Here is a 21,661-nt window from a genome sequence, read left to right as displayed (position 1 = left end):
GTGGGTGTGTGTATACATATATATGTGTGTAGATGGCAATTTCATCTTCTACTGTCATACTTCTGCTATCATACCTCTTTCATATACCAAGCTGTCGAGGTTGAGTACAGTAGATTACAACAAGTGGGAGGTTATGACCCTTATAGTTTATTTTGCTGTAAAATAGATCATTCAGACATCAGCTGTTTTGGTAAGTTTACTTATGCAACTTTATTTTTTTTGGAATGAAGTGTGTCATATGTCAGAGTAGCTCGAGGCCAGGTCCCTATCCCATGATGCTCTCTGTCCTACCTCAGATCTAGTTTGCCGCTGCAACTGAGCTTAGGTCGTCGGAGAGCTCGGACCAGTTTGTTTATATTTACTTGTTTTTTGACAATATTCTGCTGATAACTAAAGTTACTATAGTGATACTACTTTTGGACTGTTTAGCCTTTGATTTTCTTTATTTAAAATTTGACTAGTATCGTCTTTTGCAGAGGGTTGCTCTTAGGCCTTTGGCCATTCTTTAGTTACTCCCTATCCGCTTTTCCCTCTAAATAGTGTGTTAATGTGATTAGATAGCATGCTTAGTTTGGATATATATATTTATATATTTAGATTTATTTAGAGATATTCTGACAGTTTAGGGATCTGGCAACTTAGGACTAATACAGTATTTAGAGTTTGCAGTGTGGTTAGTTTCCAGTAACAGTGTTTTCTGCTGCAGTGTTACTTTATATTCTCTTGGATTAGAGCTGTTCAAATTATTGCAGTTTACAGTGTGACTGATCATTCAGTAACCTTGTTTTCCTTGGTAGTGTTTTCTGTGGTGTTGTTTAACATGTCTGACCATAAGGAGAAACAAAAATCTGGTTTCAAAAAGTGTCCAAAATGTGGGCAGAAGATGTCCATTACAGATGCCCATGTGAATTGTGTTTATTGTTTGGGGCCTGCCATTCCTTCAGTAGTAGGGTTTTACTGGAGAGAAAAAGGAAGTTGGTAGATAGAGGCTTATTGAAGCCAGATTTTCAGGAGTCCTTGGACAAGGCTGACCAGACCTCCATGTCATCGAAGGGATCGAAGTCTTCGAAGGTGTCTTCAGAGCCCAAGTCATCGGCTCCAAGCCTTACCGTGAAGGTGCGGTCACTGGCTCCACAGTCTTCAGAGCTGTGCACCGAGCAAGTTTTTCGGAGCCGGTCCCCGAAACCTTGACGTCTCCTATCCTTCAATCGGTGGCATCTTCGGTTCCTTCGACTCATTCTTCGAGGACCCTTTCTCATATGGATGTGGAGCAGGTGGTGCAGAGGCTTCTGGAGAACCCGGAACTGGCTAAATTATCAGCCTTGACCCAACAGGTCTCGGGGCCTAAGACCACCCCACCAGCTGTGACTGCTCCTCCTCCGAGCCTAGCAGGGCCATTGGAGCCAGTGGAGGAGGATCTTATGATTGTGGAGCCTTCGGAGCCGAGACCTGTTCCAGTGCCTTTGACTCTGCCAACCCTGACTTCTTCAGTTCCATTGGAAGAGTCTGGGAGCTGACACTCTCTCGTCGGTTCCGGGGGGAGAGTCGAACCGATGTGTCGGTTCCAAACCCTTCCTCTCGGGGCTTTGGTGCAAATGAGCTCGGCTCCGTCCTCTAGTTCGGAGCCCACTGTCTCGGCTCCAGGGAAGTTGCCGTCTTCTTCAGAACTGGCAGCTTCCTCGGGCCGGAGCAGTGGTGCCTTCGATGCCATGAGGAGGGTTATGTCATCTAAGATACACACGTCGTCAGGTCCCTCCTCCTCCTTCCCTAAAGTGCAGAATGTTAAGTTGTCAATCTCGCCTTCATTCTTGCTGGATGGGCGACTCGGCACTTGCTTTAGCTTAGGAACTCCTTTTACCAGCTCGAGGCAACCCTATATCCCATGATGCAAGGCGGAACTACCTCAGATCTCGTTTGCCACTTAGCGAAAGAGGTCTCCTTTGCCAGCTGAGGTAAGTGATTTTCTGGTAAAATCAGAAAAAGCTTAGTTAGGAATTTATTTTCCCCTTTTAGTCTTAGTATAGTCTGTAGTATATTACAGCCTACCCTATTCCCTTCTTTTCAAACTTTACAACCCTTTTTATAGCCTTTAGTATAAAGTTTTTACTTAGGCCTAAAACCCTATTGGTTAATCCCTTCCTGTGTGTTGTGTGTAGGGGATTAATTTTGTGTGTTTGTTGGGGTTTGTGTGTGTTACTTCCTCCTAGGATATGTCTAGGGAAGGCAAGGTCTCAGGCTTTAAGAAGTGTGACCAGTGCTGTCAGAAAATGTCTCTGACAGACGGTCACACTTCTTGTGTGTACTGCCTGGGGCCTTTGCACCTGCAGGACTCCTGTGCTTTGTGTCACGCTTTTAGCCAGAGAGTCCTGCAGGAAAGGAGGAATAAGCTTATCCTCCGAGGCTTACTTAAGCCAGAAGGTTCTCCCTCTAAAGCAGGGTCTGGGAAACCTTCTAAACCACCGAAGGCTTCAGTATCCAAGCCTCCTCCGGTGGCTTCGGCTCCGTCGGAGCCGAGATCGGCTCCGGCTGGAACCGATGCATCTACCGTTAAAGTAGTAGGGTCGGCGCCGGCTGGCTCCGATACCTTCTCTACTGTGGCCTTGTCGGCTCCGGCTGGAGCCGACACTTTATCCAGCATCGGAGCCGAGAAACTTTCGGCTCCATCTGGAGTTCAGGGGACTTCGGCTCCGATGGCTTCGACCCGAAAGAGATCTCGGTCCCCTTCGATACTGAGTATCCATTCGGCTCCGGGGTCTCCTCTTTTGTCGGAGCGGAGCCATCGGAGCCGATCTTCGAGATCTTCCAGTCTGTCTGACCACGACTTAGAGAGGGTGGTAAGCAGGCTGTTGAAGTCTCAGGCACTGGCCCAAATGCTCCATAGCCCGTCTCAACAGACTTCGGCTATAGCCTTACCCCTTGAACTTCCTCCTCCGACTCCACACCAGAGTTCGGAGCCGGAGCTTCTTGGGACAGTGACTGTTTCGATGCCGGAGCCGATACATCCTTCGGCTCCATCGTCCTCGGCTCCGATCTCCTCCTTGAGGCCTTCCTTGGAGGGATCCGGTCATCGGGTTTCCACTGTCGGCTCTGAGGGGGCTAGTGGCATCGGACCCTTGTCCGACCCCACTCTCCCTCTCGGGGCTTCGGCTTTGGTAAGCTCGGCGCCGACATCGGCCTCTGAGCCTTCCCTCTCATTGGAGCCGGGAATTCCTGTTTCTTCGGAGCGGGGATATTCCGGTCTCCCGGGGAGGGGAGCCTTTGAGGTGATGAGGAGTGTCCTGGCCTCTGAGCCTGGTCAACGGTCTATCCCTCTAGCTCCTCCCTCATCAGTGCCTGCAGACGCCTCTTGCCAGCCTCTTGCTCTCAGGCCCAGGGATCCATCGCCCCAGGTTTCCCCACTGGGAATTTCCTCCTCTTCCGAGGTTTCTCCTGATCCTGCAGGGGAACCCCCTCGGAAGAGGACGTGTAAGAGGAAACACACAGACTCCCCTGAGTCTACTACATCTGATACCGACTTAGATGAGTCGGAGGGTTCCCCACGGTCCCCCTCTGAGGATGTCTCCTTTTCAGACATCCTTGAGCTCCTCAAACAGAGGGGGAATTGGCCCTCTATTGACCCCTCCGAGGATGAGTCGGTATACCTGGAGGCTTTTGGATCCCGACCCTCCACCTCCTGGGTGTCTCCGCCTTTCGACCCACTTATGCAGGTAGTGGCTCGGAAGACATGGGTGGCTCCAGATTCTGTGGAACCTGTCCCCAGAAGACCATCCAAATTCATTACGGCCCCTTCGGACAAACAGTTCCTTTCCAAGGGTGTCTCGGTGGATGCTATGGTGGTGGCGGCTGCCACTAAGAAGGAACTGGCGGATCCTTCAGTACCTGTCCATCCTCCTAATAAGGACTCTAGGACCATGGACAGGTATGGAAAGCGGATGTTTTCTTCAGCGACCTTTGCTATGCGTTCGCTGAATTATCTTTGTCACTTCACCAGGCTTCAACAAGATGTTCTCAAGGAACTGGGAGAAGTAGTCCAGGATCCTTCTGCTGCTGGGGCTCAGGAAAAGATTGCCTCGCAGTTTGCAATCCTGAATTCCATATCTAACTCCTCCATGCGGCTCATATCCTATGCGGCCGATGGAGCGAGCAGGGCCGCAGGCACAGGAGTTGCTCTTAGACGCCAAGCCTGGATGCGGCTTTGTAATTTTGCGGACCCCTTTAAGGCGTCCTTCACTAATACCCCCTTTGATGGTTCGGCTTTGTTCGGACCTCAGGTGAAGGATACCTTGACCAGGTGTGAGCAGGACGGTAAAACTCTTTCTGCCGTTGGAGTCCAGTTTTCCACTCCTTCTAGACCATACCCCAAGGGTCAGAAGGGGGAAGATGTGGTTCCGTAAAGCCCAAGGAGCTACACTGGACACACGTGGTCAGTTTACCCCCAGAAGCAGAGGGGCAACAATAATAGACGCGCCCTAGAGGCAGGGGGGGGTCCTCAGAACCAGGGCAACAGGGAGTCTCTTCCTGAGAAGCCCTTTCAGCATCCCTGAGGTGTTGCCCGACTGTCCACCCTTGGAGGCAGTCGGGGGAAGGATTTCGCTGTACCCAGTAGCCTGGCAATCCCTATCTCAAGAGATGTGGGTACAGTCGATCATATCCGAGGGTTACAAAATCCCCTTCGGAAGGTTTCAGACCTCTACAATCCCTTCCAGACATCTCACCCGGTCAAAGGGATTTGGCAGAACAGGAGGTTTCAAAGCTCCTAGAAAAAAGAGCCGTCCAGACGGTGCCAGCAGACCAGGTAGGATCCGGCGTCTACTGAGATTCTTTTGGTCCCCAAAAGGACGGAGATTGGAGACCAATATTAGACCTGAGCAATCTAAACAGATTTGTCAAGAAGGCAAGATTCCGGATGGTCACGCTTCAGTCCATTCTGCCCTTTCTGGGCAAGGACAACTGGATGTGCTCTATAGACCTTCAGGATGCGTACTATCACATAAAGATTCACAGACGCTCCAGAAGGTTTCTCCGCCGCTAGGGACCAGTCATTACCAATTCAGGGCACTGCCCTTTGGCCTCACTTCAGCCCCAGAGTGTTTACCAAATGCATGGCAGTGGCCACAGCTCATCTGAGACGACAAGGATTCCAGGTGTTTCCCTATTTGGACGACTGGCTCCTCTCCGCCACCACCAAGTGTCAGCTTCTTCAGTCCAGAGACTACACTCTACAGCTTTGCAGGAGTTTGGGAATTTCAGTAAATTTGGAAAAATCTTCTCTGCTGCCTTGCCAATCTATCACCTTTATAGGCAGAATTAAACACCGTCAAAATGTTAGCCAGACTAACAGATCAAAGAATTCTGGACATCCAAAGATTCGCTCGGCTTCTTTGCAAAGCAACAAGATCAAAGCCAGATTTATACTGAAGGTTCTAGGTCTTATGGCTGCGGCCATTGTTCTTCTACCACTGGCTCGGTTCCACATGCGGCTTCTGCAGTGGATGCTATTGACGCAGTGGTCGTACCACAGTCTCCCGATGAGGCACGAAGTCTTGGTAACACAGTCGTGCGAGCTCATCTGAACTGGTGGATATCTTCCCTCTTCTTCATCAGGGCCGACCCTTTATTCCCCTCCTCCGGTTGCCACAGTCACTACGGATGCCTCTCTGATCGGGTGGGGGCATTATCAGGGCAGGATGGTCCACGGACGTGGCAACCCATAGAATACCATCTGCACATAAATGTCCTGGAGATGAGAGCAGTGCTTTTAACGTTGCAAGCCCTCAACGACTTTCTTCCCACGGGACTATTGCAGTACAGACGGACAACATGTCCGTAGTCTGGTACATCAACAAACAGGGCGGGACCAGGTCCTATCCGTTATGTCGAGAAGCTCTCAGACTTTGGCAGTGGGCGATCTCTTCTCAGCGGTTTCTGATAGCAACGCACATCCCCGGCAGGTCCAACCTATTAGCGGACAGGCTGAGCAGATCCATTCTGATGCCTCACGAGTGGTCTCTCAATCAATCTGTAGTGGATCAGATTTTTTCTGAAGTGGGGCACTCCTTGTTGCGATCTTTTTGCTACTCCTCAAAACAACAAGTGCCCCGATTTCTTCACTCTCTTTCCCCTTCCAGGCCAACCTCTGAGAGACTCTCTAACCCAGGATTGGCCCGGGACTTCTGCACGCTTTTCCTCCTTTCCCTTGATTCCACAAGTCATTCAGAAAGCCACCGTTTTGAGAGCCAAGTTGATCCTCATTGCCCCATATTGGCCTCGACAAATTTGGTTTCCGTCTCTGCATCGTCACCTTCTGGTGCAGCCCTGGCATCTGGACCCAGTTCCGGATCTTTTGATCCACCAATCGGGTCAGCAGCACCGGGCCATTCATTCTCTCAACCTCACTGCTTGGTTGCTCCACTTCCTACCCTAGCCAGGCTACCGATGATTTCGACTCAGTCAGAGACATTTTAGTCTCTTCCTTGAAGTCGCCCACTAGGACTGTTTATGCTAGCAAGTGGCGACGTTTTTCTATTTGGGCGAATTCCAGAAATATTGACCCCTTTACTGCTCCTGTACATTCGGTTTTAGATTTCCTGGCGGAGGTTTTTCATTCAGGATCCTCGTCATCTACAGTCAAAGTACAACTGGCTGCTATTTCTAAGTATCATGTTGGCCTGCATGACAATAACATTATGTCTCATAGGTTATGCAAGGCCTTTCTGAGAGGAGTTTTCCTCCTAAAACCACCTATAAAGCATCCTCCTCCGCAATGGGATCTAAACTTAATGTTGGCATCCTTGATTCTACCTCCCTTTGAACCGTCTGCTTCATGTTCTTTGAAGTTATTGACCTGGAAAACTATATTTTTACTGGCTGTCACTTCTGCAAGAAGGGTTTCCGAGATTCAAGCTCTCTGCATTCGTTCCCCTTATTTGGTTGTTCATAAGGACAGGGTATCATTAAGAACTAACCCTTCCTTTCTCCCCAAAGTCGTATCTCAAACCAACATTAACCAATCTATAGACCTACCAGTCTTTTTCCCAAACTATTCCGACAGAGCTGAACAGAAACTGCATTTTTTGGATGTCCATCGTCAGCTCAGGTACTATTTGCATAGAACTAAACAATTCAGAAAATCGGACCAATTATTTGTCTCCTATGCAGAAAACAGGATAGGTCTTCCAGTATCTAAAGTGACCTTATCCAGATGGTTGACTTCCACTATTTCCTATGTGTACTCTCTCAGAGGCAAACAGCTATCTTCTAAGCCAAAAGCACACTCAACCAGGAGTCTATCCACTTCTGCAGCTTTTCTGGATAGACTACCCATTGATACCATTTGTGCAGCAGCTACTTGGGCTACGCCCCATACCTTTGTCTCTCATTACAAGTTGGACTTGGCCTCCAGAGATAGGGCCAGTTTTGGTTCCACAGTTCTCAAGAGTCTGTTCCATTGAGCCACCCGGGATACAGGTGCTAGGGACGCGGTCCCATCCAGCAAGAATGAAGGCGAGATTGACAACTTAACATTTAGAAGTTATGTACCTACCATAACGTTCCATGTTAGTTGTCTTCTCTCGCCTTCTTTCTTGTGTCCCTCCCTCCTTCCCCCTGGCCTGGACAGATCTTGAAGAGTTCCTATTAGGTTGTTTCCTCCGGAGCCTTCATATGAGGACTTCCATTAGGAACTTGTGTTCCTAATTATGTTAGGATAGTCTTTAGCAGGGTAGGTTAGCTACCAAACGAGATCTGAGGTAGTTCCGCCTTGCATCATGGGATATAGGGTTGCCTCGAGCTGGTAAAAGGAGTTCCTAAGCTAAAGCAAGTGCCGAGTCGGAGCCGAGGATCGGCTCCGAACCCATCCAGCAAGAAAGAAGGCGAGAGAAGACAACTAACATGGAACGTTATGGTAGGTACATAACTTCTAATTTCTGCCTCTACATCTCAGTTCCCTATGAAGCGTCGAGACCTGGAGGCTCAGGTAACCCCATTGGGTGACCCTTGCTCTACTGGGACCTCACCAGAAGTCCCCACTGATGAGGTTCCCAGGAAGAGACTTTGTAAGAGGAGGCATTTAGATTCCCCGCAGGAGTTTTTAACATCAGACACTGACTTAGAGGAATCGGAAGGGTCCCCACGGTCCCCCTCGGGGGATATCTCCTTTGCTGATATCTTAGAAATCCTTAAGCAGTGGGGTGACTGGCAGTCCGTTAGCCCTACTGAGGATGAGTCAGTGCTCCTGAAGGCCTTTGGGTCCCAACCTTTCACCTCCTGGGTGACTCCGCCCTTCAACGAGTTGATGGAATTGGTTGCTCGATGGGTGTGGGAGTCTCCTGATTCTATGGAACCGGTCCCTCGGAGGCCCAACAAGGTTTATCACCTCCCCCCAAGACAAGATGTTCCTCACTAAGCGAGTCCCGATTGATGCCATGGTGGTGGCGGCGGCCACCAAGAAAGAGTTGTCAGAAACCTCTTCTATTGTCCATCCTTCTAATAGGGATTCCAGGACGATGGACAGATACGGGAAACACATCTTTAGTTCTGCGACCTTTGCTATGCGATCGCTTAACTATTTGACTCATTTTACCCGTCTTCAGAGAGATCTCCTGAAAGAGGTTGGAGATACTCTGCAGGGTAATAGAGATGGAGCTGTCTCTGAGAAAGTGACAGCACAACTTAATACCCTTAATTCCATAGTGAACTCGTCCATGCGGCTCATTTCCTGTGCAGCCGATGGTTTGAGTTGGGCAGTGGGTTCAGTGATAGCTCTTCGCAAACAGTCCTGGATGCAATTATGCTCCTTTGCGGAAGCCTTCAAGTCTTCCTTTGTCAACACCCCATTCAATGGCTCTTCTCTTTTTGGGCCCAAAGTCAAGGAGACTCTCACTAGGTGTGAGCAAGAGGGAAAGACTCTCTCTACAGTAGGAGTTCGTTTTTCCACCCCTACTAAACCATACCCCAGAGGGCAGAAAGGTGGAAAAATGTGGTTCTGAAAGTCCCAAGGAGCTTTCCAAAACATATGTGGTGAACCCCCCTCCAGGGACAGAGGAGGGGGTAATAATGGAAGATGCCGCCCCGGCAGCAGAGGGGGTCCACAGATCCAGGGCGACGGGGATCAGTTCCTTGATAAGCCCCATCAGCGCTCCTGAAAGGAGGCCCGACTGTCCTGCTCTGGAGGCAGTCGGGGGTCGCTTGGCTTTGTATCCAGATGCCTGGCTAGGAATTGCAACAGATTCTTGGGTACAAAGCATTGTTACCAGAGGATACATCATTCCATTCTTAGAAAACCTACATGTTGGGGAAAAAAATCCCAGCTGTTCCACCCAGTCTCAGGGAGGTGTCTCATGTTTGCTAAGAAACATATTGTTTTTTGTACTGTCATTGCATTTCTGAGGGAGTGTATGTGTAAATCAGTGATGGCGGACCTATGACAGACATCAAAGGTGAAACGCCAGCATTCACTAACACCACCAAAGTTACCAAAGAAACTGAATGAACAAAAATATAAAAAATATGAGACCCTGCACCTCCCAGAGCTTAAAATGGATTCTCACCATCTGAATTAGCACATCGTCCGTCATCACAGCAGCTGCACAGTTCATTTGACTTCTGACCGCTGCACCGGAAGATCATTTTCAAGGCACAAACACGATATTTGCAACTGTATTCTCCAAAATGAGCACACTGTCAGCATTTGTGTGAAATCAGCTTTCGCATTCGTTGCTCGTTTGAAGTATATTACATTATTTTGTGCCAGGAGCTAGTTCAACAACACTGCTGCAGAGGTAAGGACGATATTAACATTAAAGACTGTTTCAGTATGCTGTCTCAAGAGTCTGCAGAGGGCAGTCATCACGGCAGCTGCACAGTTCATTTGACTTCTGACCGCTGCACCGGAAGATCATTTTCAAGGCACAAACACGATATTTGCAACTGTATTCTCCAAAATGAGCACACTGTCAGCATTTGTGTGAAATCAGCTTTTGCATTCGTTGCTCGTTTGAAGTATATTACATTATTTTGTGCCAGGAGCTAGTTCAACAACACTGCTGCAGAGGTAAGGACGTTATTAACATTAAAGACTGTTTCAGTATGCTGTCTCAAGAGTCTGCAGAGGGCAGTTTATTTTGTCTTTGTGGTTACACTTATGCAGAGGGCAGGTAGCCTGTATTTGTAAGCTTGTCCTGTTTATTCCATACTCCAGGTAATGTTTATTATGCATTTAAATTATTTTTTGTAATTTATTTAAATTAAGTGATGTATTTGTCAGTATGAGAAAGAGAAAAGTGAAAGTCATCTTTGAAATCGTTGCTATTTCGTCTGGATTTCCTATCTGCATTCAGATAGGCATAATTTTGGTGATTATTCATATTAGGACAAAGAGGTTGCACAGTAGCAAGTCCCACCCCCAGTGTGATGATGACAGACATTGTAATTATAATTTCATAACTTTTATTTTTCATGAAATTAATGTTTGTGATAAACAAGTTGTCTTTAACAGGAAGAGAGATTAAAGATCTAGAGAGTTTAATATCCATCTGGGGCTTCGCACCCCCAACACAGAAAGACTGCAAGGCACTAAAACTTCAAATTGTGTATAGCAGGGAATGCAGGGGGGACAGTAGCCATCTTGTTGGATGTCTGGAGTGCAGGGAGACAGTAACCACCTTGCTGGATCTCTGTAATAATGTACATTTTGATAGGGTCAGGTTGCAAATTTTTGATGCACTTTGCATAAAAAAAGCAAAGCCCTCCATAAATAAGCAAATAGAGTTATTTGGCAATACACCCGTGGAAGTAAAATGTTCTTTTAACATTCGTTCTCCCAGGTTAAAGTTAAAGCAAAAACAGATCTTGGCCCATATAATTTACGGCCAAGAATTTTATGAAATAAAAATAAATTGACTGAGGAGTATGGCGTTATTGACAGAAATGGCAAATCATTTTGCCTGTTGTGTCATGAAACAGTAGTAAGCAGAACATGGAGTGTTAAAAGACATTTTGAAGCAAATCATCACTGGGTTTTGGAAAAAAGGGAGGATGAAAGGAAAGAATACGTATCTCAGCAGCACCGTAATGAATGTCAATCAAATAACTTCCTTAAATTTTTAAGAGGCCCTATGAATTTAACATCAGCAAGTTTCAGCATTACTCACTGCATAGCTCAAGATGGAATGGCCCTCAGTGAAGGATAATTTATTAAAGAAACTCTTCTAAAATGTACCTCTTTTTTGTTTCAAGATATACAGAATAGAAATTCTATTATGAAGCATATTTCTGATTTGCCACTCAGCAGAAATACTATTAAAAGCTGAGTGATGACAGTGATCTCCAACAAACAATATCAGTTAGAAGGAGACTTAAAGAATTGTAAATATTTTTCGGTTTGTCTTGATCAAAACTACTGATGTCACCTCATCAGCTAGGTTGTCCATCATTGCTAGATTTTCCAATGGTCAGACAATGAGAGAAGAACTGGTAAAGCTAGAAACAGTGCCAATAAGTACATCAGAGAATGAAATATGCAACATTGTTCTGAAAGCATTGATATGTCTAAAGTTGTGTCTGTGATGACAGATGGGTCACCCAGTATGGTGGGAAAAAAGGTTGGATTTGTGAAACTGTTTATGGAAGCTATTGGACATCTACTTGTGCCATGTCTTTGCATTAACCACCAGGGGGTGCTGTGTGCCAAGGCAGAATTCACAGAACTGCATAATGTAATGACAGTTGTAGAATCATAGTAACAAAAACAGTGAATTTAAAAGTTAATTGACCCATTCACAAGCTAGAATTTTCTGCACTATTGTAGGAAGTTGAATCAACTTACAGCAGACTGCTAATGCATAACAATGTGAGGTGGTTGAGCAGAGGAAAAGTCCTTGAAAGATTTGAGGAGTTCTATGAAGAAATTAAGTTATATGTTGAGAATAAAAATTTGGAACAGTTTCCTCAGCTCAGTGATTGTACAAGTCAGCACACTGACTGTTTTTTTACAGACCTCTCGGTTCATATGAATGAACTTAAAAGTTACAAGGTTTTGGCAAAAGTACTGACATTAGTTTCAAAGTCTTTTATGTATCCAAACATAAATTTCAAATTTTTGAAAGAGATATGAGGCTAAAACTTATAAGTATTTTCCTCAACTAAAAAAATATTTTGAGGAGGTCAGCTTGGATGTGCAAAATGAAATGGAGCCCTTGCATATAAAGTACCAGCTCATTTTACACTCAGTAATTGATCAGTTTGGTAGAAGATTTATCATTTCAGAAGTTTAGAACAAACATTTAAAATAATTTTGTATCTGGATGTTGTAGCCTGCAGTACTGTGGAATTTAAATGATTTCCATTGGCTAGAGGTTGTAGAGTTAGAGCTGAAGTTAGCAGAGTTCCATGCTAGCTTCTGGATTCAAGTGTTTGTCAACCTTTGTTCTAAACTAGACAATCTGGAAAGAAATTGCCTGCATAATGGAGAGTGCCACTACAAACAAGAAATTTTGAATGCTTGGAACCGAATACCGGAAACTTACAGCACCCTTAAATTTAGCAGTGACTTTACTCTCAATTTTTTCCTCTACATACTTTTGTGAGACCTTATTCTCAGTGTTAAACAACATTAAAATGAGCAAAGGAAACTGACTGACAGATGAAGTTAGTGCTGCTTGTTTGGGCTTGAAATGCATAAAGTACCTATCTTCAGTTTCAGACTTATCTATTCAAACTCGGCAACTAAAAAGTCATTAATTGATGTCAAATTAAATACAATCTCTTCCATATTTTTTTTTCAATTCATTTCAAAATTATTATTAAAGGTAGGGTAATATTTAGGGCACTATTTTAAGCCCAATTATCAGTGTGCATATCATTTTCTGTATTGCAAGTCAGTGATTTTTCTTTTACTTTTATAATACATAGCAAAGCACATAATTGGGCTGTATTTTTTTAAATAAATGAAGATGTAAAGGATTGTTTCTGTTTTGTTTGGGGGGGGGGGGTGACGTGCCAGCAGAGTCAAGCTAGTCATTTTCTGAATTAACAAGCCAAGCCCAAAAGGTTCACCATCACTGTTTGAGTCACGTGAATGAGCATTACAGAAAAAAGGCATGCCTGGATGTGTTGCTTGATTTCATAGAGCCCTTTAATTCATCTTTTATCAATGCCCCGTTTGATGGTTTGAATTTGTTTGGCCCTAAGGTTAAAGACACTATCTCCAGGAGTGAAGAGAAAGGGAAAACTCTTCTGCCGTAGACATATGGATGTTCTTCGTGTTTCACTGTTGCAGTCATCACATTTGTGTTATCTGCCTGCAGGTAGCCCTCAGCCGGCCTGAATACCAGAGTCTTGGATTCCTGCATCGGATGCGGTCTCTTCTTCCATGACGTCAGGTCATCAGGGGTATAAAACATGCAGCCGATGCCATTACATCAATCTTTCTTGCCACGCAGTGCCCGAAGCAGAAGCAGTTTGCAAGTGCCGGTCGGACAACTCCTGAAATTTTCATTTTCGAGTTTCAGAACCAAAGTCTTCAAAAAAGCTAAGTACCCTGTTGGGGATCCTTTTTCTTGCTCGTAACTGATGTCAGTAAAAGTTAACAGTTGTATTACCTGTGAAAAGCAAATACCTCATAAAGATTTTAATTCGTACTGCATTTTTTGCTTAGGCCCAGACCACGACGTTCCTCGCTGTCGGTTATGTGCCTTGTTCAACCCCCGTACTATTCGTCGTCGGTCTATATTTGCAGCAAATTATTTTGGCACTCGGTATAACTATCCAGAAATGGCTTCGGTAAGCCATCCGACTACCGATATTCTGAAAAAACATAAGGATAAAGACAGAGACAGACCGCTTAGGTCCAAAACTGCTGACGACACTTCCGTTAAGCTAGTCACCAGTCTGCCAGTACTCAGTGAGACGCTTTCACAACCTCTGATACCCGCTACTTCAGATTCGCAGGCCTCTACTGAGACCCATTCGGAGTCAGGTATGCCGCAAGATGCTTCTTCTACTATAGAACCTGCGGATGTCTCTACCTTGGATGGGTCCTGAGCCGCTGTGCAGGCACCAGCTTCTGAGGGTGTATTCAGGCCTGCAGACCTGCATTTTAAGCCGACGCCATCTTCTTCATCCATGCCTAAAACTCAACCCACGCCTAGAAAACCGATGTCCAAACCGCATGCTCAGGCCCATATGCTTAAAAAACAAATGCTTAGAATGGCTGAAGACCTTGTTACTTTAATTAGGGGAAGCCAGCCTGCCCCCTCTAAGAGACCTAGAACTGATTTTCCTTCTTATTCTTCTGATCAAGAATCTAATATTTCTGTTTCTTCTGATTACCAGGATTTGCCCTTATCTACCTTTGAGGATTCTGATGCAGAGGATTCCATTCCCTCTGCTCCCCCTCCCAGAGGATTTTTCTTTTGGTGAAACCTTTGCACACTCTTAGGGAGCATTTCTGCTGGGAATCCCAGGATTACTCTGACTCCAAAAAGAGGCTTAGGGAATTCTTACTCCTCCCTCAACACAGGCCTTTAGCTATCCCTCCTGTTCTGGACATTGTAGATGATGCCTTCTTGGAATCTAGCCTTTCCCCAGACACTTTACCTCCAGCTCCCAGAAAATCTGACCGGTATTACAGAGTACCTGACACTCACAAGTTCCTCTTCAAGAATCCTACTGCGGATCCAGAGACCATTTCCCAAGGACCAAAGGGCATTAAGGCTACTGCTGCCAAAAACCCTACCCCTTCTGATAGAGATTCTAGAGCCTTAGACAAATGGGGTAAGAAGGTATATACTTATGCTACTTTGGCCATTAGGGCTTTAAATTGCCAATTTCATATGCTTAAGGTACCAGCAGCATATTATGGGACTACTTAAACAGAAAATGATGTTGATTCCTGACTGTACTGAACACAAAGAATTACAGGATTTAATGCATTCTGCAGAACAAGTTGGTAAACATACTTTGCAGTGTAGTTGTTCTTCGTGTTTCACTGTTGCAGTCATTACATTTGGGTAATCTGCTTGCAGGTTGCCCTCAGTCGGTCTGATTAACAAAGTCTTGGTCCTGCGTCGGTTGCTGTCCCTTCTTCCATGACGTCAGGTCGTCAGGGGTATAAAACATGCAGCCGACTCCATTACATTAGTCTTTCTTGCCTTGCAGTGCCCGAAGCAGAAGCAGTTCGCAAGTGCCGTTCGGCCGACTCCTGAAATTTTTGTTTTCAAGTTTCAGAACCGAAGTCTTCAACTAAAGCTAAGTACCCCATTGAGGAAACGTTTTCTTGCTCCTTACCGATGTCAGTAAAAGTTAATACTTGCATTACTTGTGGAAAGCAAATACCTCATAAAGATTTTCATTCATACTGTATTCCTTGCCTAGGCCCTGACCACAACGTACCTTGCTGTAGGTTTTGTGCTTTAATCAGCGCACTATCTGTCATCAGTATATCTTTGCCTCTAAATATTTAGTTCTCGGTTTAATTATCCAGAAAAGTCATCGGTTAGCCATCCGACTACCGAGATTCCGGAAAAATGCAAAGATAAAGACAGAGACAGGCCACCAAGGTCCAAAACTGCAGACGACACTTCTAAGCCAGTCGCCAGTTCGCTGGTACTCAGTGAGATGCTTTTGCAACCCCTCATACCTGCTACTTCAGATTCGCAGGCCTCTACTGAGACCCATTCGGAGTCCGGTATGCCACGAGATGCTTCTTCGACTATAGAACCTGCAGATGTCTCTACCTTGGATGGGTCCGGAGCCGCTGTGCAGGCACCGGCTTCTGAGGGTGTATTCAGGCCTACAGACTTGCATATTAAATCGATGCCTCCTTCATTACTTAAGCCTAAATTTTGTTCCATGTCTAAAAAACCGACTCCCAGGCCACATGCTCAGGTCTCTATGCCTAAAAAACAAATTATAAGAATGGCTGAAGATCTAATAACTTTAATCAGGCGTAGCCAACCTCCCCCCCCCCTTCTAAGAGGCCTAGGACTGAGGTTGATTATGAATCTTCTGATCAGGATTCTGTTTTTTCTGACTCTTCTGATGACCTGGATTTGGCCTTACCTACTTATGAGGATTCTGATGCAGAGGACTCTATTCCCTGTGCTTCCCCTCCTGAGTATTTTTCTTTTGGGGAAACCTTACATTCTCTAAGGGAGCATTTCCACTGGGAAAGCCAGGGTTACTGTGATTCAAAAAAGAGGCTTAGGGATTTCCTTCTCCTACCTCAGCATAGGCCTTTAGCTATTCCTCCTGTACTGGACATTGTTGATGATGTTTTCTCGGAATCTAGTTTGACCCCTGATTCCCTGCCTTCTGCTCCCAGAAAACCTGATAGATACTACAGTGTCCCTGAGTCCCACAAGTTCCTTTTCAAAAATCCTATTGCAGATCCAGAGACTATTTCACAGGGGCCTAAGAGGATTAAGGCTTCTACTGCTAAAAATCCTACCCCTTCTGATAGAGACTCCAGGGTGCTGGATAGACGGGGTAAGAAGGTTTACACTTCTGCAACCTTGGCCATTAGGGCTTTAAACTGCCAGTTTCATATGTTAAAATATCAGCAACGTGTTATTGGACTGCGTAAACAGAAAGTGATGTTGATTCCTGACTGTGTGGAAAATAAAGAATTACAGGATTTAATGCTTTCTGCCGAACAAGTTGGAAAACATACTTTGCAGTGTGGTTTTGATTCATTAGAGGCCTCTTGTAGGGCTGCTGTTACTGGGTCTGTGCTCAGAAGGCATGCTTGGCTTAAGGAGCAATCTTTGCCTGATCATGTTAAAGCTAAATTGTTGGATGCTCCTTTAAATCAGGACCGCCTGTTTGGCAACAAGGCTGAGGAAGTTCTTAAAAAGATGGAAGATAAAGCTAAATCTATGCAAACTGTTAAAGTTTTTTTACAAGTTCAGCCTCCTAGATTTAGTAGGCACTGGCCCTCTAAAAATTGGTCCTTTCCATCCCCTTGCAGGTCTTCTCAAGCCAAACCCAGACACAGCAAAACCCCCAAGTTTCAGTCCCAAGGAATTCACAGAACTAAGCAGTGGGGGGCCTCCACTTCCACGTCTGGGAATAATAAGACTCCCCCCTATGGTAAACTGTCTCATTAGCTTCCTTTCCAAGCACTTATCATTTGACTGCCCCTTTGGGGGGGAAAGATTGCTCTTCATGCAAAGAATTGGGAACTCATTACCCAGGACAAATGGGTTTTAAATATAGTGTCCCAGGGATACAGATTTCACTTCCACACGTTGCCAACACCCCAGTGGATGGCTGGACCTACCCCTAAATCAGTGGGCAGAGGCACAACAACAAGTACTTTCTCTCTTAAGCATGAGGGCTATTCAACCGGTACCAGAAGAGGAAAAGGGACAAGGTTTCTACTCGAGACTTTTCTTGATACCCAGGAAAGACAATTCATGGCATCCTGTCGTGGACCTGGCTACTCTAAACACCTTTTTGGAGATTCCAAAATTCAAGATGCTGACTCCACCAATTACTTTCTATGCTAGGCAAAGATGCCTGGTTGGTAACACTAGATTTAAAAGAAGCATACCTGCACATCCCAATCAGGGAATCTGGCAGAAGATACCTACGCTTCAAAGCAGGCTGTGCAAACTATCAGTTCTCTGCACTGCCCTTTGGCTTATCTTCTGCGCCCAGGGTATTCACAAAGTGCCTAGCTCCAGTTATTGAATTTTGCAGGCAAAGAAATATTCAAATATACCCATACCTGGATGATTGTCTAATTCAGGCAGAAAGCCAGGACATACTTTTGAATCATCTGGCCTTTGTAAAAAGGGTTCCAACTTGTCTGGGGTACACCATCAACGAAAAGAAATCACAACTGGTACCCTGTCAGCAAATTATATTCCTGGGAACAAGCTTGACTACAAACTCCTAGATGGCTTACCTCACGCCAGAAAAGCAAATTCATTTGGCAACTTACTTCAAACAAGTGGCCACAAAAACCCTGCTATCTGCAAGACAAATACTGCAAGCCTTGGGGTTCATGACCTCCTGCATTCTTCTAATTCCATATGCAAGACTGCATATGAGGAAACTACAGTGGTATCTAAAAAGCCTATGGTGTCAACATTCTCAAATCCTAGCAACAATGATTCCTATCATACCTTTGCCTATGCCTAGAGTTCCTTTGGTGGGCAGAGGCCTGCCACCAAAACAAGGGACTACCTTTCACACCACCCCCTGCCGCCCAAACCCTAACAACAAGTGCATCAGAATATGCATGGGGGGGGCTCACCTGGCAGGGAAGTGCATTCAGGGCAAATGGAACCCAAGTCAAATGCACCTGCATATCAATCAAAAAGAAATGTTAGCTGTACAGAATGCTCTGACAGCCTTCAAGAACCACATTCTTCCAGGACAACTAATGGTAAAGACGGACAACACCACTGTTATGTGGTACATAAACAAGCAGGGGGGTACACATTCTTAACCCCTCTGCAGACTAGCCATGGCATTGAGGAGCACAGCCTTGAGCTACCAAGTGCACCTACAAGCTCAATTCCTGCCAGGAAAATTAAATACACTGGCAGACGGACTAAGCAAAAACCTCATGGACCCACACAGGTGGAAACTGGAACCAAGGATTTTCAACATGTTGACAAGCAAATGGGGGAGCCCAGACATAGACCTGTTTGCCTCTCTCCAGAACTACCAATTGGACAAATTTTGCACAAGGATTCCCCACAAACAAGCCTGGAAAATGGATGCTCTGTCCTTCAGCTGGAAAACCCTATCAGTCTATGCCTTGCCCCCTCTGCGTGTGCTCTCCAAAGTACTACTAAAAGTCAAACAGGGCAAACCAAGGATGATTTTGATTGCTCCAGACTGGCCGTGCCAACACTGGTACCCCCTCCTGCGCAGTGTGTCACGGTCATCTCCATGACACCTGCCTCAGACTCCTTCCCTGCTGTCTCAGCAGGAGAACTAGATTCTGCACCCTCAGCTACCAACACTGAACCTTGCAGCCTGGCTAATTACTTAATTTCTCCTTTACCATCCCTCAGCAAACCTGTGATGGATATCATTTTAGAGGCAAGGAGGCCTAGTACTAGAAAATCTTATGCTGAAAAATGGAAAAGATTCTGTTCCTGGAACCAATCTCAAGGGATGAGCACCGCAGTGCCCAATTTACCTCAGATTTTACAATACTTAACTGAGATGCTTCACAAGGGCCTGTCTTTTTCCTCCATTAAAATCCACGCCTCAGCCATTTCAGCTCATTGTAACACAGAACCTCCCCTCTTCTCTCATCCACTGCTCAAGCAGTTCCTCAGAGGGGCCAGAAATTTGAGACCACCCAGGAGAGCTCCAACCCCAGCCTGGGACCTTAACTTTGTCTTGGAGAAACTCACTCTACCTCCTTTCGAGCCAGCTGCTACTGCAGACTTAAAATTTCTTTCTTGGAAAACAGCTTTCCTTTTAGCAATCACTTCAGCTAGAAGGGTATCTGAATTATAGGCCCTTATGGCAGTGGAGCCGTTCATCATCTTTCATGCGGACATGGTGTCACTCAGAACCAATCCATCCTTCGTGCTCAAGGTGGTATCCAGTGTTGCACTTAATCACTCCATTCATTTGCCAACCTTCTTTCCCAGTCCACAGAATATAGGGGAACGGATACTGCATTCCTTAGATGTGCAAAGACAACTTAGATTCTACTTGGACAGGGCTAAGCCTCAAAGGAAATCTGAACAATTGTTGGTAGTATTTGCTGCAGGGGCAGAGGGGAAGGCTATTTCAAAGCAAACCATTTCTAAATGGATAAGCCATTGCATTCATTTCTGCTATAAGCACCATGGAAAACCTATCCCTCAGGGAATCAGACCTCACTCCACCAGGGCTGCATCTACCTTTACAGCCTTTCTCAGAGGCGTCCCTACCAGGGACATCCTAGAAGCTGCTACCTGGAGTTCTGTACATACTGTCACCAAGCATTATCATTTGCCAATTTTCTCTAAATCTAGAGCTGGCTTTGCCACTGCAGTCTTGCAGGGCCTTATAGCTGGCCCTAATGCCATCTAAACTCCTCCTCCCAACCATAGCTTTGGGAATCTACCCAAATGTAATGACTGCAACAGTGAAACACGAAGAACATAGTACAGTTGTGTACGCTTACCATAAATGTAGATGTTCGAGTGTATTCACTGTTGCAGTCCTGGTTACCCTCCCTCCAGCCCTCTAACTTCTTTTGGCTATACCTCTATTTTCCTTTACTATGCTTAAAAGCCTTTTTGGTGTATTTGCTTTTTTGTTGGAGGTATATTTTTGTGCTTTTATGTTTAATTGCTTCCCATTGGGGGCACCTGACGTCTGGGGCAAGAAAAACTGATGTAATGGCATCAGCTGCATGTTTTATACCCCTGACGACCTGACATCATGGAAGAAGGGACAGCAACCAATGCAGGACCCAAGACTTTGTTAATCAGGCCGACAGAGGGCAACCTGCAAGCAGATTACCCAAATGTAATGACTGCGACGGTGAATACACTCGAACATCTACATTTATGGTTAGTGTACACAACTGTACTTTTTGACTCTTTAGAAGCATCTTGCAGGGCTGTTGTCACTGGGTCTGTACTTAGAAGGCATGCTTGGCTTAAGGAGCAAAACTTGCCAGATCATATTAAAGCTAAATCGCTGGATGCTCCCTTAAACCAAGACTGCCTGTTTGGCAGAAGTCGTCCTCAGAAAGATGGAGGAAAAAGCTAAATCTGTGCAAACTGTTAAAGATTTCCTGCAAGTACAGCCTCCTAGATTTAGTAGGCATTGGCCTTCAAAGAATTTGTCCTTTCCAGCCTCTTCCAGGCCTTCTCAGTCCAAGCCCAGGAACAGCAGACCACGTAGGTTACAGTCTTCAGGCTACGCACAGGCCTAAGCAGTGGGGGGGCTCCCACTTCTAAAGCTGGGAGTAGTAAGACACCCCCCTACGGGAAAATGGAACAATGACTTAACCTTAGCCCTTCCGAGACCTGCTCAACTGCCTGCTCCCTTAGCAGGAAAGCTTGCTCTACATGCAAAAAACTGGGAACTCCTTTCCCAGGACAAATGGGTTTTGAATATAGTTTCCCAAGGATACAGATTCCACTTCCACACCCTACCAACCCCAAATGGTTGGCCAGACTTACCCCCAAATCAGTGGGCAGAGGCTCAACAGCAGGTTCTCTCTATTCTAAGTATCAGGGCTATTCAGCCTGTCCCAGCAGAAGAAAAGGGACAAGGTTTTTATTCAAGACTTTTCTTGGTACCCAGAAAAGACAGCTCCTGGTGTCCTATCCTGGGCCTCTCTATTCTAAACACTTTTTTGGTAATCCCAAAATTCAAGATGCTAACACTTCAACAGCTGCTTCCTATGCTAGGCAAATTTGCCTGGTTGGCAAACTTAGACTTAAAGGAAGCTTATCTGCACATTCCAATAAGGGAATCTTGCAGGAAATACATAAGCTTCAGAGCAAGCTCCATGCAGTTCTCTGCACTTCCCTTTGGCTTATCTACTGCGCCTAGGGTATTCACAAAGTGTCTAGCTCCAGCCATTGCATTTTGCAGGCAGAGAAATATTCAAATATACCAATACTTGGACGATTGTCTGATTCAGACAGAAAGCCAGTAATTGCTATTAAAACATCTGGCATTTGTAAAG

The 21,661-nt window shown here is 45.6% G+C and overlaps 1 protein-coding gene across 4 annotated transcripts in view; it reads left to right on the top strand.

The window, feature by feature from the left end:
- Positions 1-21,661, top strand: part of KANSL3 (KAT8 regulatory NSL complex subunit 3) — a 2,067,031-nt gene that overhangs the window by 1,849,731 nt on the left and 195,639 nt on the right. The window lies entirely within an intron of this gene.

Source organism: Protopterus annectens, chromosome 9.part0 (assembly GCF_019279795.1).
Source record: "Protopterus annectens isolate FY-2018-M chromosome 9.part0, PAN1.0, whole genome shotgun sequence".
Classification (NCBI taxonomy): Eukaryota; Metazoa; Chordata; order Ceratodontiformes; family Protopteridae; genus Protopterus; species Protopterus annectens.
This window is presented reverse-complemented; position numbering and strand designations above follow the sequence as displayed.